This window comes from Mus caroli, chromosome 5, assembly GCF_900094665.2.
Source record: "Mus caroli chromosome 5, CAROLI_EIJ_v1.1, whole genome shotgun sequence".
NCBI classification, from domain to species: Eukaryota; Metazoa; Chordata; class Mammalia; order Rodentia; family Muridae; genus Mus; species Mus caroli.
This window is the reverse complement of record NC_034574.1, coordinates 50997104-51024411: the sequence shown is the minus strand read 5'-3', so window position 1 is coordinate 51024411 and position 27308 is coordinate 50997104. Positions and strand designations below refer to the sequence as shown.

The 27308-nt window shown below is 35.0% G+C and overlaps 2 pseudogenes across 1 annotated transcript; both read right to left on the bottom strand.

The window, feature by feature from the left end:
- Window positions 1-2961: 2961 nt before the first annotated feature.
- On the bottom strand, window positions 2962-3742 carry LOC110294853 (annotated as a pseudogene). The gene has a single exon (XR_002377984.1). The product of XR_002377984.1 is annotated as a eukaryotic translation initiation factor 6 pseudogene (transcript).
- A 20315-nt stretch (window positions 3743-24057) lies between these two features.
- LOC110294852 lies at window positions 24058-26000 on the bottom strand (annotated as a pseudogene).
- Between the last annotated feature and the right edge of the window lie 1308 nt (window positions 26001-27308).

The window sequence follows — 27308 nt, the reverse complement described above, 5'->3', positions numbered from 1 at the left end:
GTTTTAGGATAAAATGTTCTGTAGATATCTGTCAGATCCATTTGTTTCATAACTTCTGTTAGTTTCACTGTGTCCCTGTTTATTTTCTGTTTCCATGATCTGTCCATTGGTGAAAGTGGTGTGTTGAAGTCTCCCACTATTATTGTGTGAGGTGCAATGTGTGCTTTGAACTTTACTAAAATTTCTTTAATAAATGTGGCTGCCCTTGTATTTGGAGCATAGATATTCAGAATTGGTAGGTCCTTCCTCTTGTAGGATTTTACCTTTGATGAATATGAAGTGCCCCTCCATGTCTTTTTTGATGACTTTGGGTTGGAAGTCAATCTTATTAGATATTAGACGGACCCATATCTTCAGCCTCATATGTAGCAGAAAATGGCTTTTTGGACATCAATTCTGGTTCTCGGAAGGCTAAATGTCCCAGTGTAGGAGAATGCCAGTGCAGAAATGCAGGAATGGATGGGTCAGTGAACACCTTCATAGTAGCAGGGGGGGAGAGGGGATGTGATAGGAGATTTCCACAGGTGAAAACTGGAAAGGAGATAACATTTGCAATGTAAATAAATAAAATATCCCCCCTACAAAAATGTTCCCCTCACTGCTAGTTTTTACCTGAAAAAAATGTCTTCGTGAACATGATCTTTTATTGAGAACACATATTGTTATTTTTGGGTCAAGGCTAAAATAATAATATTTACCAGTTTTTGCTTATCCACAAATACAGAAGCATCAATATATTGATTATTGTATTGCTATTACTATTTAAATTAGGTCAACATATCAGAATATCTTCTTTTTATCTTGAATTAGTAATATTAAATAAATCATATAATATATATTCTTACATTTTCTCAAAATAATATGAATTGCAGAAATTTAGAGTAGCATAAGTGTTAGTAAAATAATCATTTTAAAACCAACAGAAGTATTGTTTCAGTAAGCAATATTCTTATTTGTATGTGCTTAGGTTAATAGCTTAATATAAAAAATATTTTTCCCAGGCTGAACTCAGACTTGTGATCTTCCTGCCTCTGCTGCCTTTAGCAAATCCTACTGGTGTGTGCCACCACAAGAGGTGACAGGAGCCCATTATAGCTGTCCCCTGAAAGACTCTTCCAAAGCGGGACCAATATAGATGCAGATGTACACAGCCAAACATTGGACTGAGAGCAGGGACCCCAATGGGGAAGCTATGGTAAAAACTGAAGGAGTTGAAGGGGTTTGTAACCTTGTAAGAAGAACAACAATATCAACCAACCAGACCCTCAAAGCTCACAGGGAGTAAACCATCAACCACAGAATACACAGGGGTGCCCATGGTGTCAGATGGATATTTAGCAGAGGATCCCCTTAACTTGCATCATTGGGAAGGGGGCCCATTGGACCTGTGGAGGCTTGATGACCCAGGATAGGGGAACACTAGGGAGGTGAGGCAGGTGTCGGTGGGCAGGTAGGGGAATACCCTTATAAAGTAGGGGTAGGAGGAGGGGATAGTGGGCTTGTAGAGGGGAAACTAGGAAGGGAGATATCATTTGAATGTAAATAAATAACCAACAAAAAATGAACAAAAATTTGCCTTTCTTTCTAGATTTAATAATTTCTCATAATTTTAAAAGGTAGTATGGTGAATTAATGTGACAATAGTTGATCTTGTAACTAACATGAATCATTAAATAGAGGAATCAAGCCAAGTCGTTTAAACATTCTTAAAAATGTTAATCACTTGATTATGGTTTTGTTCACCTAGTTACTTCACTGAAACGTTATACTTCTGTAAAATGTCTGTAAAAGAGATCACAAATACTCTTTCTGCCAAAAATAAAATAAAATAAAATAAAACAGTTTTATTAAGATAAGATTTTATTTTCAGTATGTATAAGTAACAGAGAAAAGTTCAGGAAAGACACACATTTTTAGGATTCTACTGTGATAAATATTAGATTTCTTTAACAAATATATGCTGATTGCTATATGTATGCATATATCTGTAAATATGTTCATATGCCAATGACAAAGTTCTTTTAAATGTGCAATATGTATAAAATTGAAAAATCATTGTCAATGAAACAATGAATAGTCCACATATTGTATAGGATGAGACATGAACATAATGCTTATATAAAAGAATTTTATAGTGAGAAATTAAAACTATTATAAAATATTTAAGTACATCAATTTATAATTAAATCATTATAAAATGATTGTGCCTTATAAGTAAAAAAAAAAAATAGAAAAAAATCAATAAAATGTTTCCTAATGATATTCTGCTGTCCTCATAGATTGGTCTCTAGCCCAGTCATCATGAGAAAGGCTTTCTCTGGCAGCTGATAGGAGCAGATGAACAGACCCACAGCCCAACCTTAGGCAGAGAGTGAGCCCAAATTCAAGAACTCCACCTAGTTCCTCCACTTGGAGCTAGACAGGTGACAAAGAATTATAGGAGCCAGAGGTATCAAGGAGACCAGGATAATGTGGCCTACAGACTCTAAATGGGACTCAGTTGGGACAACAGAAACATAAACAGCAGTTGTAGAGAATGCAGAGGTATGTCTTAGGTCCTCTTCATAGCTGTTATGATTGTTAGAATTAAAGTATGTGAGGAGCAGGTGCGGCCGCCGCCCCAAGATGGCACTCAGGATGGCTGCCAGGTCTTATGACCTGTGCCTGATTTCCTCATTACCTCAGACTTATCCACATCCCAGCTGGCTGCACTGTGCAGATGTTGCCTGAGGTGTTGTCACTTGCTGTGAACCAATGGACTGCCTTTACGTGACTGGGGTGATTGGGAGGAGTCAGTAGGGTATTTAAGGCACATCCTGGGGTTGTTAGGCTGATTCCCGTGAATAAACCTGCTTGAAGAAGGACAACGTGGTGTTGTGTCTTTCCTGCTGGTGAGGGTGGATGCGACAAAAGTATTGTAGAATAAAAAATAAAAGTGAGCCAAAATCCAGAGGCAGGAACTCACACGGCAGCATGGGCAGTGACTAATGTGAGGCTGTCAATGAGGGAATCCCACATGCTGGTGGCAATGGTACTTGATTTGGCTTCATTCAGCTTGAAGATGCTCTTCACCACCGACAGCTCTGTGCTGGTTGTGTCCAGACCACAGAAAACACACCAATCGTTCACCACCATCCCAGCAGCAATCACCTCACTCCCTAGGTTCACAGTGCCTGCCACAAGGGGGACCTGAAGAAGGGAGGACAACTCATCCTGGTCCTCGATAGAAGTTTTAGGGTGCACCAGACCTCCTTGATTACTGAAGATACAGTAGCTTCCTACTAGCGCCTAGTCAGCAACTGTCTGTCTGAAGACTTCCACCTTGAGGACATCAGCCAGGATCTCTTCTGTCTCCCTGTCCAAGTCTGGGTGGACCAAGGCCACATAGTTATTGCAGGTGGTAACATTGCCAAGGGCTGAGGGCCGCTCCTCCACCAGCCATATCTGCACCGAGTCAGGCAGGCTGTTGCAGATGTGCTGCAGCTCCTGGTCGGTCATGTTGTTGGGTACCAGGAGCCTATGACTGTTCCCCACACACATGTGCCAGATGATTTGGCAGCCGGGGATGGATGCGTTCACCACGGAGATGGTATCAGAAAGCTCACCCTCAAACACACTAGAAGTTCTCTGGTCCTCAGATGGTCAACAGGCAGTAGGTGTTTGTGAGTTTGGCAAAGGTCGGGAATGTGAAGATAAAAGTGATTGGGTTAATGGGTGAGAAGCCTACAGATATTTGGAGCATTGGCCCACTCACCCATGGAATAACCAGAGTCTTATTCTTAATAATTTTTAATCATATAGAAGAGGATAAAAAATGTCTCTTGCAATGCTTTAGGAGATGAGATGAATTCTTATTTATTTCTAGAGAAATAGTGAGGTAATTTTTTTACAGCAACCGAAAATGGAAGTAGGAAAGGCAAACAACATACAATTTTTCAAAATTACACAAAAAACAGGAAATTAATGGGTACAGAGCTTGCCAGTCACATATAGTCAGAGAAATCAGTTCCCTTTTATTCTGAGACAGCGTTTAAAGTTTTTAAGTCTGCCTGCACACATTAAGTGCTTGTCTTCTCTTGAAATGCTCAGCTGCAGTGTTTGAGCTGGGCTGCCCTCTCATCAAGCTAAGTAAAGGGGAGAGATGGAGCAATAGCAGTTCCTGCATCATTAAGAGCAATGAAGAATAACCAGTACTATGATGTGCAAAGATTATGCCATACGTTTAACATGGGCATACTCAGTATTCATATTTATAAAGCGAAAAGGCACCTGTTCATTACAGACTCTATTTCTAGATACAGTAAATGTCTTTATCTACCGAAAGCAGAGAAAACTACCGTGATGGAGCATGCTGCGTGTCAGCTTCACAGGATCTATTATCACCTTGGAGACAATTTCTAGATTTGTTATGTGGGAGTTTATACAGTGGGATAACCAAGGTCTAAAGACACCCTTTAAAGCAACTGGCATCATTCCACTATCCAAAATAGAGAAAGTAAGCTGAATACAAGCCTTCATCTCCCTGTTTCCTGACTCTGGATGCAGTGAAACCAGCCACATACTGGCAGTACATCCTCAGCTCACCTGCTCCTGCATCTACTCAAATTATGAGACAAAATCATCTCTGTTTAAGTGGCTTCTCACCTCTCTTTGATCATTGCAGTGAGAGCGGTGAGTCAATAATTAAAAATTCCCAACTGAATTGCCACAGGTTTGTTCCTTTGCAGTATTATTTTTCTCTTGATTTTTGTGTAAATGAAACAATGATAAAAATGTATAACTCAAAGGTGACAAGTTAAATATATGTCACCAATGATCATATATTAGCTTGAGGGGAGGATATAAGAAATTCCATTGTAGACTAACTTAAATTGTACAATAACAAGACAAATTACAGGGTGCCAGGTATTTATTGAAATATTAGATCCACAAACCAAATTACTTGAAATATTCCTACAGCTTTATCAATAACTAAAACTCAATGACAATTTTTAAAGNTAAGTGGAAGGCTACTAACGATCTAATTTTAATTATTGTATTTGATTGGCTTTGTTTCTTTTTTATGTATTTCTATGACTGGCTCCTTTCTCTCCTGAGGAGCAGGGGGCTGGGGCTGTCCTTGAGCAAACGAAGGAAATAATCATCTGATCTGACATAGCTCTGCTTTATTGTATCGATCTTTCTGTTTGTCTGTCATCTATCTATCTATCTATCTATCTATCTATCTATCTATCTATCTATCTATCTATCATCTATCTTCATTTTGCATCTCAACTGCAGTTTCCTTTTCCTCTTTCTTCCCAGTCTCCCAAATGCCCAAATGCCTCTACCTCCCCACTCACTCCTCCATTTCTCTTCATAAAATGGCAGACCTTCCATGGATATCAAGTAGCCACCACATTTCTTTCCAATATGTACAATTATCACTTCCACTTTTTACAGACATAGCATAGTGTTAAAAAGCAGAGTTTTTATGCCATATTCTTTGGGTTTTGGTCTTTACTCAAAATGTAACTTTGAACACTTTTACCAGCCCATTTTATTCCTTACTTTTCTTGACCATAAAAATGAAAAATACCATAATAACCTTGCTAGGTTTATTGTGACGATTTAATAATATTACTCTCAGGATTGTGTGTGGTGCATAGGAAATAATACCATCATAAAATATTATATTATTTGTAACATAAACAATATATGTAAATATATTTATTTGTTATTTTTGTTTCTTCCATAGAATTACACATATATGGGAAGTAATCAATTGTTCATTTTATTTATGGCTCTTTCCTAAAAATTGAAAAACTCTTGGCTTTTATACTTGCCAAAATAATAAATTAACATAAACTGGTTAAAATTTATGCATAAAGACAGAGAAAGAAATTAGAAAATAATTGAATGTAATAAAATTGTGGACATTATTAAATGGCTATCTTTTATGTTTTTAAAGACATTTGATATGTTACTGCAAAATACATTTTAGAAATTAACAAATATATAAGATGCCCAGTGAGGCAAGGTGATTGCTCTATTCAACTTATTCTTATACATGAAAAATTTTAGTTCTGGAGCAGAGACTGGTACAGTTCAAGTGACTCATAGGGGGAGACTTGATTACTTCTGCCATTCACATAGATTGGATCCAGTCAGTATTTTGGCTTGGTATTCTGTATTATTCCTAACTATTACAGTGTCCAACCTGGGCAATCAGGAAAGAGTAAAGTAATCTGTTGTGCCTGCCTTCTCATTAAGTAGTGAATATGTGTGAGGCTAAGGAAAGCATATTGGACATAGGGTTTGGACATAGGTGACAGAAACAGTCACATTTAAGTTATTACAACCACATTAAATCTCTGAGTTTTTCAGCAGATATGGAAATTGTGTCTTTACTCTAATATTGATAATATATTTTCTTTTTAGCAGTACATTGTCTATTTTATGCAAAAATTATGGCCATTTCACTCAAAAAAGGCAGTTTTTCCTGTTAATTGAATTATTAATAACAACAACAAAAAGGAAAATTTTGGGAAAATATGAAGACTTGGGGAAAAGTAGGTCTAAAGAAGGAAACTTATTGTACATGTTAAAATTTTCATTTCAGTATTGCTGTTTTGTAAATGTTGATTCATCAGTCTCACTCTAAACTTTTTGGTTGTGAGCATCCCCTTCAGTGGCTGAGCCATCTCTCCACCCCTCCACCCTTAGTCCTTTACTTAGATAAATCTAATTTGCATTGACTTATCAAAAAGCACAGCCAGTGACAACCAAGCAGTTTTATTTGAAGACATCATCAATTTAAAAATTGTATTCATCTCATTAATGAGTTATTATCAAGTGTTAATTTCCTTTTACTTCTTATATATATTTTCTAAACAAAAGACTGAAGATTTTGGTATAGCTTTCTGTCACTATGGATAATACCTGAGATAATTTATGAAGAAAAGGCCCCATTTGACTCCTGAATTTAAAAGCTCCAGTTTAAAATCAATTTCTCTTTTGCCTTGGGCTCTTGTTATGTGAGCACATCCTAGCTGTAGTAAAGGATAAGCAAGATCAGTCACATCATTATTGTGAAGTCAAGAAAGCAAAAGAAAAGAAAGTGGTCTGAAGGTTTGGACCCATGATTGACAGCTTCGTACTAGACCACAAAACCTAGTTTCTGCCTCCTCCTGGGCCAAATGTTCTACATATGTATCTTTGGGAAATATCCCAGTTCTAGGCAATAATGCATCTGGAATATAATCTGGTTAATTCTTATAGATTTTTAAATTATTGTGTTTGTATAGCTACTCATGAAAATCATTGAACTTTTAAAATATGGTGTATTTAGTGATTATTATGAACTAATTATCATAACATGTGATTTCATTTCTCATCAAAAAGTAATAAGAGATCTACAGAAATCATGTGTAAAATATTTGAGAAGAAAGTCTTGTTTCTCAGGCAACTTTGACCATATTTGTGACAAATAGGCAGACTAATGAAACTAAGATTCTGACTGCTAGGTTTTACAGGCGCTAAAACCACAATAAGTATTTATTTTGTATTAAAGATTACTTAAAGCCTAGAATTTAACTTCAGCTAAATTATACTTGCTGTGTGCGATTGTGATAATTCCCCCAAATGTATAAGCCTTCATTTTTACATTAATATGTATTAATGCATTCAACTAGTTTCAAAGATATCAACAGCTAATAACATGATAGAGACAAAATAACAAGTTCAATCTTTTCTTTATAGTGTGTCTTAAAATATTCATCAGCTAAATTACTATTGAGATGGTTTACCAATATGAACTACATTTTTCATTGTAAAATTACAATGATTTTTGTCATGATGATCTCTTTCAATGCTACCTATTAGTTAATTACCCGTCGTTGGTATACTTGAGAGCTAACATCTTATATTTAGCCTTGAAGCTTAATGTCTAAAAATGTTTAGTCATTTTTAGATATTATAGACATTTTGTCAGTTTATAATGTTATAGACATATAGATAGATTTAGTAAGTTCACTAATTGAAAACTACTTAAGAAAACATGTATGATCTGTTACTATCTAAAAATACTTTATCTTGACCTAGATTTTTCTTAATGAAAATAAACTTTTGATACATTTTAATAGTGATTCTCCCTTCCTTAGCACCTCCCAGATTATTTCTCCATCTGAAATCACATCAACATCCACATTCCTTTTGCCATTCCTGGGGAGACAGAGGATAGTTGTTTTATCATGGTGGTAGGGAGCGTGGTGGCATGCAGGTAGATACTATAATGGAGAAGAAGCCAGAGTATTTCCTCTGGATCTGCAGGCACCAGACAGAAAGAGACTCTGGGCCTGGCCTGAGATTTTGAAACCTCAAAACTCACCTTTAGCATATGTAATCTTTCCATCCTATTCAAAAGTTCCACTCCCTTATTATTAAGCATTCAACTATGTGAACCTATAGGGCTAGTCTTGTTTTTGTTTGTTTGTTTGTTTGATTGTTTGTTTGTTTTAGTTTATCAAGACAGGGTTTCTCTAGGTATCCCGGACTGTCCTGCAACTAACTCTGTAGACCAGGCTAGCCTCGAACTCAGAAATCTACCTGCTTCTGCCTCCCAAGTGCTGGGATTAAAGGCATGTGCCACCACTGCTTGGCATATGGGGCCATTCTTAATCAAAGCATTGAGGATGCTTTCTATTGGAATTTAAAATTATCAATATAAATATTTACAGAATAAATTTAATAATTTGTACATATCAATGAAATGAACATGTTCACATATCTTCTTGATACATGATTACATTCTTTGAAGAAAATATGAGTATTGATCAAGGTAAAAAATAGAAACATAAGAAACAATAATTTGATTTTGAATAGATAAGAAACAACTTAATCTGTTTCCTTTTTATGAGGATGTAAGTAATATTTACAACATTAACAACATTATAGTATGTTAGCATTTCTTCTAGGTTCTGCCCCACAGTTAACTCACAACATCCAGGTATACCTAACTATAAAAGAGGCTGTTTGGCCATTACTCACTCTCTTATCCTCTTATCTTCTAAAGTTCTTACTCCCTGCCCTTTCTCTCTGCCTCCTTTTTCCCCCTCCTTCTCTCTCTCTGCCTGTTCTCTCCCAACACCCACTCCCTTGCCCTAAATAAACTCTATTCCATACTATATCTTTCTTATGGCTGGTACTTCAAGGCTAAGGGTTATCTCAGTATGGGCCTGCAGAGGCACACCTCTCCATGTCACCATACTGCACTTCTACCGAAGAATTCCTGGTTCTTTCTTTGTTTTTATAAAACACAACACAATGTTCTTATAATAAATATATTCTTTTCAGAATAAGAAATATACATTATGCTCTTTTGAAGTATCTTAGATATAGATTTAAGACAAGTTGTTTAAAGTTATAGTTTAAATCCTGAATATCATAAAAAGTTGTAATTTTGGAGATTATATGAATAACAATATATAGATATGAAAGATGTCTGTCCTCTTGAATCTTCTTTAATGATAGAAACATAAGTAACATATTTAATGACAACTAACATAAAATTTTTGCACAGATATTAAAAGATACTCGGTAGGACCTCTGTTAGGAAATGATATGCACACCAGGAACATAAATGATAATGAATACTTCAGTGATTGTCAGAATTCAGACTTATCAAAAGTTTTTTTTTATTAGGCATTTATTTCATTTACATTTCCAGTGCTATCCCAAAAGTCCCCCACACACTCCCCCACCCACTCCCCCAACCACCCACTCCCCCTACCACCCACTCCCACTTCTTGGCAAAATGGCTGTAGTATATTTACCATAGTCATATATGTCCTCTGACTCTTTTGTTCTCTCTCCTTTATGACCCTTGTTACACCTTAGTAGGAAGCTCAATACAGTTGTCCCATTAGGCCTGTCTGCCCCTACTCACTTATTTTCTTGATTTTGATGATTGATGGTTTATGGATTGATTGCTGTCCCAATGCCAAATATATCTTCTTTGACCAGAATTTTTGACAGCCCAGGCCTATAGGTATAACCATAGTTTTCAAATAGTTTGACATGACCATGTAGGTAAACAAGAATAATGTTACACCAGGAACTCTAACATTTCCAGTTATAGGTTATGATGATTCAATTTTGTTTTAAAAGAAAATCAATAGGAAACATATGAAGATATTTAATATCTTTAGTTATATTTTGGGCTTTTAATGGTTGGCAATGTTCCAGTAATCTTTCTTGTCACATTGAGAAAATATTTATGACAAACATCTTATGGGTAGATGATTTATTTTTGTTCACAGGTACAGAGGGCTTGGTACCTGAACCCTTGGGATGAATGACCATCATGGTAATGGGAGCAAGTGGAGGGAAGCTAATCACCCACAGTAGACAGGAAGCAGTGGGACAGAAAGGAATTAAAGCAGGGTACAGTCATAAAATACATACTTTTAAAAATTCACTTATTCTTGATACGGTCTGCCCCCAGACATTTACTCCTAATTTCACCAGCACTGTAAGAAGGTTAAACACATGGGTCTTAATGTGTTGTTTCATATTATGTGCACCCCAGTAACTTTGATGAAACTACTGGACAGACTTTGATTTAAAATATACATGATAGAATCCTTCTTTCTCAGGATCATGTGTCTGAATTCCACTTATTTGGGAAACAGTATAATGGGAACACTCTCTAAATATAAGGAGCTGATAGCCAAATAAATACTAGACAATCCAGGCTCTGCTTATTTTTCTCTCATAGAGTCATTTTTTTTTCTGACAAGTAAGTATGTTGAAAAACTGCTTCATTATGCTTATATTATTAAATTACCTAAAACAAAATTGTATATAAAATTTTAAATCAATCTGACTCATGTTTTTGAGTACCTCCACATAGATACGTTTTTCTTTAGAGGTCTAGGGGTAGATAACAGAGGGCAGAACTTAGTATCATTAAAGAATTTGTCAGTCATTTGGTACATGACAGGTTTGTTGAATGACTCATCTGTAATACTGAATACACATTATTCCTGGTGAATTGAATTTTATTTTCATTTATTATCCACACCTCTCATTTACAATGAAATGACTGAGGAAACAAAGATGCGAGTTGTGGTGATGGCTGTGGATCATTGCTGGAATTTATAAAAAAAAAAAAAAAAACACAAAAAAAAAACCCAAAAAAACCAAAAAAACAAAAACAAAAACAAAAAAAACCCACATGCTTCTGATACTCACTCAAAACTCCGTTTCATAAGCAAACTGTCCTGGGTTCTATTCTCAGAAAAATTGTAAGCTATTTCTGTAAGAGTAATTGGTGGTAGAGTCTATGCATCAGTACTGTAGTCTATTGTTGAACGGTTACTGTAATTTTCTTGGGTACATTTACAGATTTAAAATTAGTTAAAGGTGATGTTTCATTGTATCTTCAAACAAAAATAAAAATCCATATTCACAGAAATTTTTCTTGATCTCTAGATTAAACAATCCATGCATCCGTGCTACTTTGTAATCAGTGGAAATATCGGAAGAAATGATTTCAGATTGATCAAAAAGTCTATTACAAATGGTGTACTACATTTGAATGGAGGTGGTGTTAGATGAAAGAACTCAAGATGAGAATAATTTTGTTACTTTTTAAGCTAAAGGTAAATTTCCAATCATTATTCTGGAAAACATTAACTGAACAAATCCTTTGGTGATTGTGGGTGATGTTAAGATTAGAAGTTATTTGGATATTCTTCAAAGAAATTATCATCTTAACTTCTAGTTTTGATAGAATGGTAATTTAAAATATGAATGCTAAAGGTGATGTGCTGTTAGGTTGTATCTATTTTTGTAATTATGAAAGCAGTCTAGGTCATTGGCTTACCAGGTTAAGGAGATATTACTTATAAATGGCAAAGACAACATCAGAGATAAGAGCACCAGACCCCATGTTTTGTCAATGCTTTGTTCAGTGGCTGTCTCCTTTTGACTCCAGCACCACAATTTATGCTGTCCTTACTTCATCTTTCATATGGTGCTGTTTTCATTCTGCCTTTGTAAAACATTGGATCAGTGTTAAGTTTTAAGATCTTACCACATTTCTTACCTTGTTCTCAATGTGCTTGTTTGCTCTAAGAGATAGTAAGATCTTTTAAAATAAACCATCTTTCTGTAAATCAAACCTTTTCCCCTGTGCATTAGATCCTTGTTACTGAAGAAGCCTTGTTGCCCAAGGAAGCAAATCCTAAAAAAGATTGAGTTCTGAAGTCAGAACATATGGCTAATAAACACAAATTACTATTTATGATAGCTTATAGTATCATAAATTTCAAGTATATATTATTTTGGTTATATTTATTTATATTATATGTGCACCTATAGATGTAAGAGCTTTCTTTCCAGTATGTGGTTACTAGTGACCAAATTCAAGTTATAAGAATTGGCAGCAATGCCATCTTGACACTTCCATGATTATGTTTTGACCATTAAAATGTTATACAACAATATCTTCATATCTTATATGTATGTAAGTGAACAATGTATAAAAACCTATGAAAGATGATATTTGTATAGGTACTTTTTTATAATAGATAAAGAGATAGCACAACAGGATTATATATAGCCAAATTTTAACAGAAAAATAGTGGATAAGACCTTGTTAAATGTCTACCTGAAATACCTACATCAGGTGTTCCTTTAACTTCTCTTAGTTATTGAAATCTTGTGAGATGTTTTTGTGCACTGTGCATTTGAATGTTGATTTCTGTACTCAGAGATATGGTTGCAGTTCAAAGTTTGGTGTTGTCACTATTATGAAGCATCTCCTAACTCAGTGTTTTGTAAAATGTTGTTCTGTACCACCTTATGTTTGGTCAATAAAGAGCTGAACAGCTGAAGAGGAGAGGAAAAGGTAGTATTCTCTGCACAGAGAAAGGAAACCGGTCTTAGGTGAAACCAAGGAAGTCACCATCAAGATAAGAATGAAGGAGGAGGCCAGGGCAAGACCAAGATGGCAGGTAAAGTTCCACATGAATGGCAAGTAGGCTAGACTAGCAGAATTGGGTTAGAATAGCTGATTATATGCTCAGCTATAGAACCTGAAGCTTATTAATTAATATAACGTTCTTGTTAATATTTAGGAACAAGAGAAGGCATAAAAGCCCCTACATTTACATTGCAAACTGTCTTAGCTATTAGCTAGTTCATGGCAGAGGCATGACAGTTGGTTTAACATAGACTTTTATATTGGACTTGATGAATAGTTTGTAATTAACTTTCAGAAAACCTTATGCAGAAAAATAGGTAGTAAATATCTGTATGACCTCATGCTGTGAAAATAGAAACACCAAATTACAAGCAAACAAACAGACAGCAACAACAATAACAACAACAACCACAACAACAAAGGACACCAAGGGATAAAAGGTCTAAAAATCAATGTCTTTGTACACATATTTCCCTAACATGCTATTTATTGAGCACTGGTCCATTTGTAAGTATGAAATGGCTCTGCCCTATTTGCTAGAGAGTAGGATTCAATATAAATCAAACTTCCCCCGAGTTTCAGCAGAGAACTCTCGCTAATGTGCAGTACCATTAAGAATATACCAAGAATGTGTATTTGGAAGCTGCTTTCCATGGCAGAGAAAAATTCTATTCAGCATAAGAATTTTCAAAATGTACCAAACAAAAAAGTGCACTTATGACATACCCTTTAACTGAAATGAGCAGGCTTTTAGAAGCATGGCCTGTATGTTCTGCCCTTGGTGAGTTTGGTTAAAATGTGTTTCTTTTTTCTTAGCAGCAAACTGAAATTTTAGTTTCTGATATACTAGCATCTTCCATTCACATCTGCACTTCTCTCCTTAGATTCTATGGTTTGGGGGATGGTCAATAAGACTGACATATCTATAGATATTAGACAGAGTGATAGGCTCATTCAAAAAATGATCAACTGATTTTTAGGGTCTTAAATATGCATACATGATGAAATCTGTCTTAGATGCATTTAACAAATTACAAAAAAGTATTCACCTAGGATATTTTCCAAAAAATGAAATAATTTTATTTCAGTTTACATTTATACATATTGAAGATATTGATTTTTTGTTACTTCCAGTGTAAGTATAAATAGATAGATAGATAGATATAGATATAATATATAAACATATAACATATAAACTTGTATTGGTAATGTTTTAGGATTACTTAGACACACACACACATATGATGTAGGATATATTCAGAATGCATAGAAATATTTTTCAGGGACTATTAATACACTTTTTTCCAAATACAGTATTTTCAAATACAGTGTTTCCAAATACAATGTTTCTAAAGAAGAGCTTTAATTATTTGTTTAGCTTCACCTTTTATGCTGTAGAGAGTTGTTGCCTGGTATCTGGTATGCATGCACTCTGCTCTTCTCTGACAGACCACACACACACATGCATAGGTCTCATTCTAATTAGTAAATATACTCTGCATGGTAGCAAACTCTTCAGGTAATTGCTTTGTCACCATAATTATCATCAAGGAAGCATTAATAACTTACTTATCTATTGTATAATGCTGATTGCCAAATAATTAGTCAGGGGTTTTGTGAATTACATAAACAAAGTCTGTTATCTCTGCGGTCTCATGTACAATAGCCACAGTCACACAGCAGGCATATTAAGGATAGGTAGAAAATGCTAAATGAAAGCTAATTTATTTGGATGAAAACAAGAGCAATAAACATAAATATGCATTTATTTTATCACATGGTGCTTTGTAAAATAAGGATACTAATATAAGAGACTTGACAGCTGGAAAAATGTTAAGGTGTCAGGAGGATGAGTGATATATTTAGAAAGAAGAAAGCTGTTTAAAATTGCTCAAATACACCTTATCATCAGGTGATCTATAAAGGTCTTTTTATCTTTGATTTTGATAGTTTGGTGAATTATGAAGCAGTAACCTCAGAAGTAATAATCTCTTCCTGCTTATTCCCTGGAAAACCTCATTAAAATTCAATTGTTGGCATCTGTATGATGAGATTACAGTTGGAATCAATTATTACCAAATAAGCTGGCCAATCCAAATATAAAAATATTGGTTTTATATGTATATGTCATATAAGGAAAACAGAAAACCATACACAGACCACTGGATTAATTCTTATGATGGATATGATTGCCACAGGAGATGGAAAAGCAGAAATAACAGAACTAATTCATGGAAGAAAAATCAGAAAATAAGACGAGGGTATCAGTATAAATGTATGAAGTATAAATGCTATTTATATCAAGGATTCCCTTTAAACTAGCTACGAATGCCTACAAGAAGCAGAAGAGACATGATATTTCAGTACATTTGTAGAAAGCAGTAAGAGGAAGTAAGTCTCTATAATTGATATTGAAACATTATCTGGTATTAACTCTGTAAAATTATGGAAATATTAGTAAGCAAATATTTAAAAGAATAGTAAACACATGATTTCATCAAATACACACGAAAAAAATTGTGTCAAGAATTTTACTTTTAACTTATTATTTAATCTTTTTTTTTATACTCCAGACTTTATCCCACTCTTGGTCCACCCTCTAACTGCTCCACATCCCACACCTCCTCCTCCCAGTCTCCAAGAGGATGCTAACCCTCACTAGACCTCCCCACTGTCTGGACTTCATGGGTCAGATGCACCTCCTCTGAGTCCAGACCTGGCAGTCCTCTGCTGTATATGTGTTGGGGACCTCATATCAGGTGCTGTATGCTTCCCGGTTGGTGGCTCAGTATCTGAGAGACCCCAGGGTTCCAGATTAGTTGAGACTGCTGGTCTTCCTATAGGGTAGTCCTCCTCAGCTTCTTCCAGCTTTTCCCTAGTTCAACTACAGGAGGCATCAGCATCTGTCCATTGATTGGGTGCAAATATTTGCATCTGACTCTTTAAGCTGCTTGTTGGGCATTTCAGAGGGCAGTCATGATAGGTCCCTGTTTGTAAGCACACCATAACATCAGTAGTAATGTCAGGACTTGGGGACTTCCCCTGAGCTGAAGAAAGATATGAAATAATAGGAAAAGTTTTATGTCTAAGCTTGGATTTCAATGGGTTTAGAACAAAATCTTCATTTAAAGGAAAAGCATAATAGGGGAAAAAATGTCAAACATTAAATTCCTTTAACTTTGAAAACTAGAGAAATTGATGCAAAGTATATTTTGATATATTTCTCCCATGAAAGTCAAGCTGTTGAATATTGGCTTGGGATCCATGTGTGGGGAAATTAGGTATAAACACTGGCCCTTACAATTTGGTCTTAGAATAAAAATATCCAAGTCATCGGAGAAGTTTGGATTCTATACACTATTCCCTCATCTACTAACCCTGTCACCGTACTCTCTTCCCTATGGACTCATAGCAGATACAATTACCTGTACAAAATTGGTACAGGATTGAGCATTCTAATACCCTCCATGGAAGGGGGCAGGTATCATGAAGTCCTGTACTTCTCATGATTTACATTAATGGTTGGCGGTTTTTACATTTGAATGTTAGAAAGGAGAAAGGTGGGAAATTTCTTAAGTGTTATAGAATTTGATAAGGTGCCCAGTTTCTGTAAACAACTCTTAACCCATGTTCTTGTGAAAAACCCTATGAAGTTAATTAAAATAGAAAACATGTAGCATGAAGAATAGTTGGAAAAAATAAGAAGAGTAAATCAGTATAACTCAGATAGGAGCAGTAGGATTGAATACATTAGAATTCCATTGTAGATTTGTAGGAAAATGTCTTGCTCAAATCTATTATTTTACATAATTATTATATACTTTTTCAAAGAAGACCATAAAACATACAGGCCCACAATAGTAAAAATGTACATTCTCAAGTTGAGCTACTGACTGTATCTATTATGACTTTAAAATAAAATTAAACATGGTATGAAAGTATAATGAAACTGTAAATAATTACAGATAATTTAAATAAGTTTTGGATATTAGTAATTTGCAAGTGAAAATTTCCCCCTCTAATTTTGATTTTTTATTTATGATGTTTATGTAGAGAATCATTTTAATTTATAACGATAAAACTAATGATCTACAATTCTAACTGATCTGTTATTTGGCATCCCTATTTAGTAACACCAACAAAAACACACACACACAAACATACATCTCATTTTATATACTAGATATTTTTGCAGAAATGGATATGGGACTCAATTTCTAATATAGGAAAATAAATGAAAATAATTAAATTGGCCCTGAAGAAGCTTCACAGTTAGAAAAGATGAGAAGAACATAAATGGTTTTAATATTAAGTTAAAGAGTACTAAAATGAGATTGAAATCAAAACAAATAAGTCAAGTACAGCCTAGTCAACCTCTTCTCAGCAGTAAAATATGGCCAATTTTATTACTTTCTCTTATTGTCCTATATTAGCAGTTTTGTTCCATGTCAATTTCTGCTAAAATATCTAGTATACAGAATGAGAGGTGTGCACGTGTGTTTAGCATATCACTAGGAGGGGCAGTTGTTAAAAGACTGACCACACAGAGTATACAGGTTCTTGTCATTGTTAGAAATAAAGGTGCCTTATTTTTTATACATGTCTATCATAGTTTCTGTGATTGGGAACAGATTATCTCACTCAGATGTATTCCCAAGAAGCCAAGTAATGTTGTTGTATATCCAGATGACCAAATATCTTGATTTTTCACCATAAAATGTAATTCAATTTACTTTTTCCTGAGTCATGAATTTCCCTCACTTAGTTCCAAATATGTTAGCATTAACACATAGCATAACAATATAAACGTAGCTGTTACTTGGCAGTCTGACATGGGATAAACAGTTCAATTGAATGCAGGAGTCAATTATATTAGCACCACATTAACAACATAATGATTATTACTCAAGGAAGAGTAAATAGTTCGCATACTTCAAACTCAAGGAACATTGTAGAAGATGGGGTAGAAAGATACAAGAGACAGAGGATTAGGGAGTTTACTCTGAGGTCATGTCTCTGACTATGTCAGAAGCTACATTCATGAGATCTTACTGCTGGCAAGATAAAATAATAAATAATAAATAATAAATAATAACACTTCACATTTAAAGCCACCTTTCCATGCTATGTGAAATTGGACACTAAATTTCCACTGTTAGGGACTTTAAGAATATTTACATACTAGACATTTTCATAAAAATGCACAAATGTTAAATTTTGAACACAGAGATACATATGAACTACATAAGGAAGAGAACAATAGAGATGCTAAAGTTCACAGGAGAAATCCTAGGAGGCCTCAACCCTACACAAAGGACTCTAGGCAACAAAGGAATGCGAGTGGAAGAAAGAGTCATTCCCAAGGTCCAGTACAATTGATTATCCAAAATCTTATAATCAGCCACCAAAGCAAACATCTAAGTAGCATTATACAGACTGAGCAGGTTCTATGTTTATGTATTTCTGAATGTATATTTATACACATACATGCATATAACAACAATTAGTAAATAAAGCTGCCATGAATTTGAAAGAGACCAAGGCTGGATATATGGAAGGGCTTGGAAAGAGCATAAGAAAGGGAGAAATGAAACAGTTGTATTATAATTCCAAAGATAAAAGAAATAATAAATAATTACATTTAAAATTTAAAGCCACCTTTCCACAAGATATGAAATTGCACACTAAATCTCCACCAGTCAGAACTTTTAGAATATTTATATATTAGACATTGTCATTAAAATGAACATAATTTAACTTTTAAACCTAGAGACATGTGTATTGGCACAGACTCTATTCCTTATGTCAAGACAAAGATATGGCAGCCTCATTCATCAAAGGTGGTTAGGGAAGTTGGAAAGGGGAAAGATCCGCAATAAATACTTCCACATAATTTCTGTGAACCACAGATGCTTAAGTTGAGCTATATTAGTAATTCCATATTTCATGATATATTAATTTAATGTGGGGGTTAATATCTCTTGCTGTTTTATAAATCATCATGCTAAAACTACATTTGAAAAATTGGTTTTAGTCCTTGAGAGTATTTAAAGCACTTAGCTGTTATATCAACTTGTATTGCAATGCTACCTGCAACTTTTAATACAATTAAATTGCTCCAATACACTAAGGAATTCTACATGCAAAAAAATAGACAGTATTTCATGACACACTGAAATGTACTGTATTTAAGATAAAATTAATATTTTTAACCTTATCAATGTGGGCTAAATATTAATATAACTACCATAAAAATGAAGAGATTTCTTTATTATCCTTGGACAAACGTTTTAGTTGGTTGTCTTTAAATACTTCTATTGAAACATTTCTTTCTTTCAACAATCATTTTCTTTCTCTTTATATATACTTTCTTTGACATTTTACTAGGAAGGTTTTCTTTAATATTTCAAAAATAATACAAAGAGATTTATTAACTGACTAGTAACCCAATTCATCATTTGTATTCAGTCCTGACTAAAAGAAAGTTAAAAAGGTCAAGTGTCATTAAACAGTTGTTCTTCTGAGTTGTTGTGAATTACTTATTAAAATTATAATTAACATTGTTAAGAGGTTTCCTTTTTTTTCCCCTTTGAGGCCAAATTAAGTTAATTTAGTAGTGCCACATGTGTTGCAGGGGGTGTCTTTATTTGTGAGACACTGTTTCATGATGTATCTCAGGCTGCCTTTATTTGCAGCCATGGTGATGCTGAAGGTGATGCTGAAGGTGTTGCTTTAGGTGATGCTGAAGGTGTTCCTCGGGCACAGAAACAGATGCACATTTAGAATTTGGAAAAGCTAACCTGGAGAGCAGAGTCAAAGATATCAAGTACTGGGGAAGAAAAAGCTTGGAGAAAAACATTAAGTGATGATACATTTCAGATAAGGGGATTAATTCAGGAGATTTGTGGGACACCATTGCCACTGTAAATTAGAAAAATGCATATTCTAGAATGCCTCAGGAGATAGATTGCTTGTAGGGCTGTGCCAACAGGTGGTATGTGTCATCCAACTTGACATGGGCTGCATGGAACTAAACTTGGGTCCCTAATAAAGCAGTAACTGCTCTAAGGACAATGAATCCATTTCTCCAGACTTCAATAATTTTAATTTCATAAAGAACAATTTCCATTTATATGGCTGAGTTGTAACCATTGGTCACATGAAAATGTAACCTGCAAAAAGCCTAGGGTCAGAGTGGGGAAAAAAAGAAAAATGTAACATAAAGTGGTATATGACAAATACTTTGGAGAGAGAAAAAATTTTAGGTGTAATTCATAGGATCTCAGATGTATAAAAGTCAAGGTGGTATACACTTTAAGACATCTTAAAGGACTCTACTTCCTGTAATCCGCAGTGCATTATGTACAACTATGTACAGCTAAACAAACTTACATTTGATCTGTTTTAAAATATTTGACTCAAATCATGATGCTAAAGTACATTCATGCCTTGAAAGCTATTTGTTTTACATTTGTAAAAGAAAAGATGGAATTATATTTAATTATTCAAAAATCATAAGTTTTGTTTCATTTTAAAACAGAATTAGATTGAGAGTTATCACTCAGGTTCAGCCTAAATTAACTTTTATTGCTATTGAATTTTTTTTTCTCTTCCTTCCATAGAAAATTCTCCAAAGTCAATGGTGTCTTAGAAGTCCTTTCTTTAAATTCATGGACAAATTAATATAGAAATATATTGATATAGAAAGAAATATAAGGGTTTATGGAAAGCTAATAGCAGTATTTGCAAGGAAACAAATGCAAATGTTGTTGTATTAATCACTACGTTTGGGGAATCATAAGAAGACTGAGTTTTTAGGAATGAGGATTGCACTTACAGGGGACCTGAGTATAGTTCCCAGGCCCCAAATCCAGCAGTTTACATTTTCACGTAACCACAGGTCTGTAGGCAATGACTCCTCCATTACTCGTGCACACTATACCCATCTGCACACACACAAACGCGCGCGCGCGCACACACATACACACACATACACTCACTATTAAAAATCATAAAGGTACATTTTTACAAAAAATATTATGCATTACTATCATATAATAACATGGTTACCAATTGTGTTTTAAAGACATTTTAGTATTCTTTTATTTTTGTTATATCCAATTTTTTGTGAAAACACAAACGAATATATTTGTACATTAATAAGGCAACATTATTTAATACCAGACATATTTCATATTTAAAAACTTCTGTTTTCATTTTGCTTATTTGCAAAAGTTTTGTTAGAGACTAGTCCAAATTGGAAGTACTTTTCTTTGTTTCTCCTCAGTGAAAGTCACTCAGTGTTGAGTAATTTATTACAGTGTTCCCTGATTTTTCAGTTATTTCAGGCTTCTTCATTATCCTGATTGCATTATCTTATACAGCGACCCAAAGGAAACTCCTGTATTCCTTTCATTATTTGACTTATAAGGTAGTGCATGTATTTAGAAGGTTTGCTTTCCTTTCCCTTTTTGTTTTCTTTTCTTTAGAAAATAAAGGATATCCATGTGCAATGTAAATGGAATAGAAAAAAAATAATTTTTGTGTTATTTGGAGGTCATCCTAGTATTCATACTGTTACTTAAGAGTTCTGTAAGCATTGCCATTCAAAAGTTAGCTTATATTCAGTGAAAACATTTTGAAGTTATTCAAAGTCATAAAAAACACTTAGCACAAAAGGGTGTAGCTGTTATCAAGAACAAAATGTCCTTGCCCCACTGAGTTTACATTATGGTATGTTCTTGATTATGCCTCGGATATCATTCTGATTATTTTATCAGATCTCTCTTTATCTCTAGTGGTACCTGTCTTTATCCTTTAAACGAAAGTGAGTGAAGCTTCTCCTGGATGAGTTTTGCACTACATAAATAATGTAGAAAAAATTTTCTATTTCATATCCCCAAGATTTTGAAAGGTTAAAAAAATCCTAACATCAATGATATATTTGGTATTCTGGAAGGGACATGGGGAAGGATATGTTTAATTGCACTTATGGGTGTTTTTAGTTGGTTTAGGCAAAGATGCCTGAGAAGCTCCTATGAAACTCATTAGAATACATTATTTTGCCAGTTTCAGAGCCCAGGTATGATGTTTCTGGGCAAAACACTTAAGATGAGGAGCATTTGAGTAACTAAGAGTAATTCAGATTAAGAAAATGATAATAAAATATTTGATAGTTCGAGGTTTATGTTGTTTTACTAATGTCTTTTAAACTTTTATTTTGCTGCTTATATTAGTTAATAAATTATATTAATTAGTACTTTATTGTCTTCTTATTTGTTCTTCTGTCATTCCCTTCATTTTCAGACAGTAATTGGCACAGGCCTTCGCTAACAACCAAAAACATCACACTGTGTGCTAGCAATCAGGTGGTTAAAAACATCACACTCTGTGCTAGCAATCAGGTGGTTAATTAATATCTCATTCATGAAAGATCCAGCACTTATCTTACAGACCAAATTCAATATTTATCTAGAGTAAAAATGCCACTGAATGGCAATTACTATAACTTATTATATAGTCATCCTAACTGTAATGTTTCAATCTAAATAAACAATCCAGAGATTTCAAACTCAAGACACAATTCAATTACTTCAAACAAACTCAAAAATGAATATACTTATTAAACTTCCTTGCTTCAGCTTGTATAAAGCATAAAATAAGACCGGCATGCAGCAGCTTCAGAGGCATAAACTGTTTGCTATTTCTTCTATTCGTGTGAGAGTTCTACATCCCACTTACAACAAGATGCACTCTAAATGTAAATTAAAAGCAAAACAAGACACTCTAAGTCTGAGAACTGTTTGTAGCTGGTTTGAAAGTCTTGAAGAATTGTTGTTGATTTCCATCCAAAACATAGGAATATATACTTGTAAAAATAAAAAATACAGAGCTCATTCTAAAGCTTCCATTTTCTCTTAAACCTCTTACCCCAGCTATCTCTCCATTCTATATAAATTTAAAATGATGAAAGCTTTTTGATTATGAATTCAGCAGAAAAAAGTGAAGTTTGAGATAAAAACAATACAAATATTTTGTTGGCAAAAGCTGGCATGTTTTTTGAAAAATAGAAAAATTTACCAGAAAGTGATCTCCCTTTTATTCCAACTTCTTTGTAACAGAATCTTCCACCTTGGTCAGTTACTTCCTATTTGCTTATTTAAGCAAAGCTTTTAAAAATACTATGCATAAAGATGCTAGCACGCAAGATGCTGTACTTACTAAATGATAGTTCTCCTCCTCATTCCTGCTTCCTTCTCCTTCTCTTTCTCCTTCTCCTGCCCCTCCATCTCCTCTCTTTACCTTCTTTTTTCTCTTCCTCTATTTCTTCTTCATTTATATTTGAAATAGCGTCTTTCCATTATACAGCCCTGTCTGTCCTGGAAAGCCCTGTGTAGACAAACTCAGAGTTGAACTAGCCTTGAAGTCACAGAGATCTACCTGCCTTTGTCTCCCAAACTCTGGAGCAGAAGATGAGCACTAGTTCATTAGATTACAGGTGATATTTTTAAGACTGCATTTACCTCAATACAGCTGCCATACTAAAAATAAAAGTTACACTAGACCTATCATTACGGCACAAACTATAACTATGGAATTTTTGTAGTCCAACTATGAAATGTGTTACAATATTGGTAAGCTACTTATCTTCTTTTAAATGTTACCTTCAGATTTTTCTAGGCACCCCCAAGCATAATCAAATTGTTAACATTTTACATACCTATGAAGGGACCATCAGAATTCAATTCACAATGAAGTAAATGTATTTTTCTTAAAACAAAAAAGATGGATAAAACATTAAAATATGCATATTGTTTATACTATGTAACATGAATCTTAAAAAATATGCTCCTATGTTTCTATAAAACTATTATAATTTAATTCACAATTAAATATTCAATTAAAACCATCCTCTAAAACCACTACTCTGCACTTACAGAGGTAGTGAATACAGAAAAATTTTCCTCTACTTTTATCATTTGCAATTTTTCCTCGTAAATGTTCTTATCACAACAAATTCATTATCTAACCTTTTTATTTTTCTTTTGGTAGTTAGTGTAAATCTGCATATTTTGGAGTGTTAGTTGTCATTAACTCCACAGTTCAGCATAGTTTCCATGAGGCCAGAGGGAGGGGGTCACCCTGCCACAAAGAGTTTCGTTCTGAACAAGTAGTAGCAGGGGTTGTAAACAGCATTGGGGAAAATCAATGTCTGAAAAGTAATTTTTCCAGGTATCATCATGATTCAACCAGCCCTTGTCAATAGTTAGTTTCAGATTCTCCCCTGCGAGTCTGGGCTTGGACCCATAACAATCTGAGAGCCTCTTTTCCAAAAATCTCTGAGCTCAGATGCCATAGAAAAGCAGGGAGTCTTGCCCTGTGCTCACAGTGATGATGAATTTATACAAGCTCACTGATCGATCGAGTCCCACTGTCTCACTCCCTGGAGCAGGCAGACCTGATGTTGTAGGATAGCTGCCATGGATCAAAGAATGAGACATGGGCTTGAGAGCCATGGCACACACTGACCATTCACTACCATAGACCAGACACACATTTTCTCGACAATATGGCAATTTTGTGGAAAGGAGCTTAGACAATGAATTTTCAGCCTTCTAGAGATGAAAGTAGCCATCCAGTGATACTGCTCCCAACTCCTTGTTCTTGTTGTTGAAGGCTAAAGCCAGCACCGTGCAGTTGTACAGGTCTGTATTCTCCTTGGATATCTTTTAAGGCTTAGTGAGTGATGTGAACATACACAGGAACTGGTGACACATTATGTCTTGCATCACTTTTGGTCAACACATCATCTGTCATCTCCCAGAGTCCCATCTTGTGAGCCAGACACTGCCATAGTATCATTGATCCATGCAAGAGAAAAGATCCAATCCTTGTGTCCAGCATCAATCCCCACACACAGGATCTAACATAGGCAGGCAATAGATGCCAAGACTATTTGGGTTGCCTCCTCCAGTAGCTAGGAGTGTTCTAGAAGGATTAAGTTCAATTGCATGGATTCCACTGCCCTGCTGAGTCACACATCGAGGTTTCTGGTCTTTCAGAATGGAAATCTTGGTGATCTGGCCTGTCCAGACAAAGAGCACGTTGCATTTCGTGCTGCACACAAGGTGCAAGGTGCCTATGATTCAACCACTGAGAAGCAAACTTAAAAGGGTCCCGAGGTGAAATTCTCTCTCCTTTAGGAGACTGGCAAGTTGTTGTATTGCATAACCATGTAATACCTGAGAGTAGTTGGTTTCATTCTGTAGCCAGACTTCATGGTTCTTCAGGTAGTACACTCGGGATCTCTTCATGGGAGGGTTGGGGGAGAGTATTTTCCTTTGGTGCAGCTAGATCCCAACCAAACTATGGGCCCTGAGCACTGCACCTGGCTCCTGGCCAGACAGGCTCTTTCTGCTTCCTGCTAACTGCTTTCCCGGATATATTGGGCAGTGGCCCCGCAGCCCTATGGGGTGGAATATGTGAGGGACCGCAGGGTGGTGGTTCATGTACTGGGCCCTAGGGCCGGGCCCTTTTGTGCACCCGGCCCATGATGTAACTTTTCTATACTTATCATTTTTAATGGAGAAATAGAAGCAAAGAATGACGAGCAGGTCCAAAATACTTTATTGAATGATAATTTCTACAAAGCATTCTAAACAAAACTTAAATGTTTAGTAGCTAAAATTATTAAGAAAAAGATTATTTGGGTAAAAGAACCTAATTATTATTTTAATGTTTCCTTAAGAACTTTGTTTAGATGTAATTTTAAAATCAGTTCTTGGTACATTATTTCCATTAGTAGTTAACTTTCTTCGGATTTCATCTGAAAGCCTATAATAATAAAGTGCACTTAAGAAGTTTTTTATTAAATTGCATGCATGCAAATTTGCAGTACAAACATGAGGTCAACTTAATTTTGTAGTATAGACTTAATCTATACGAAAGAACTGCTTGGTTAAGGGGGATTGGCTGTCTCACAGAACGACTACCATTTAAGGTTTTTACTCATTTCCCTGCGACGCTTGTGCATGGTCAATAAAAATCGATGTGGGTGAAAGGCTATGAAATACTTTACCAACAAAGTAGAGAGAAAAAAAAATGGTTCACTAATTTGAAAATATACTTCAGCGAACTGTCATGAGCTAATTAAAAAAAAAAAAAAAGACATTTAATGGGAAGAAGTTCACAGCCCTTGGCGGAAGCGTCAGTGGCTTCCGCAGATTCAAGTCTTAAGGATTTGCTGTCTCCCTGTCCTCCTCTCTGAATTCAGAATCCTTTCTCCATGGAATAAGCCAGTTCGTTTTGATGTAATAACTCCAGAAGCAAAGGGCAAATTGTCCCCCTCCTGAATTCTGTCTACTAGTATTTAAAACAGCATCTTTTGCTATAGGCTGGTCTTAGAGATTGTTGTTTCTTGTACTTTCTTCTGAGTAATCACTTGCACATTTCCTTGAACACAGTGGCTCAAAGACAGACATTGTGTTTGTCATCATTTGGCCAGTAAAGATGAGAAATTAAAATTTCTTATTTGACTATAGATTGTTTTTGAAAGGCTAATTTTATATTTCCAATTGCTTATCTATGCATACTTTGCCCCTCACTTGAAGAACTTAGCTTCCACTATTTATAGGTGTTGGTTCTTAAATTTTAAAATCCCCATTTTTCTCCATGGATATTTAGAGACTATTGCATCAGCTGAAACTGTTATTGTTTATGTTTGTTGAAGCAGCCATATTGCTTAGATTTCATGTGCAAAGCTTTCTTGTAATACTTAGAAGCACTAGCTAAGAACTATCATCTCACAGGTAGCTGGGCCACTTTACAATTCCATCAGCATTGTGTCAATGGTCAATTTTTTCTATCTCTTTGCACATAGTTGCTTCTTATCTTTTTGGTTGTAGCCAGGACAATACATATGAATTGGTACATCAGTGAAATGTAATTTTCTTGACAATTTTATAATAGGTGATCAAGGAATAGCTATAAACATATATATGGTTGCATATAAATGTATTTTGAAAAATAGACTCATAGTATATCTAAAAGTTCCCAAATTGCTATTTTTAAGACAAAAGCATCTTTCCAACATCAGACACTCTAGAGGAAACATTGATTCAGTATTTGACCTGGAGAATGAATGTATTGACAGAAGACAGAAAGAAAAGAAAATTCATCAGACAGAATAATTTCATACAATTTATGGGAGTCTAATTTTCGAAGGTATCTTTGTGATGCACCAAGTCGATGATTTTTGTCTAAGCTGAATGGCTGCTGAGGGAGAATCAGTTTTGTCCACACATGAGATCCATTAGAAGCTATCCAATGACCAACCATAAAC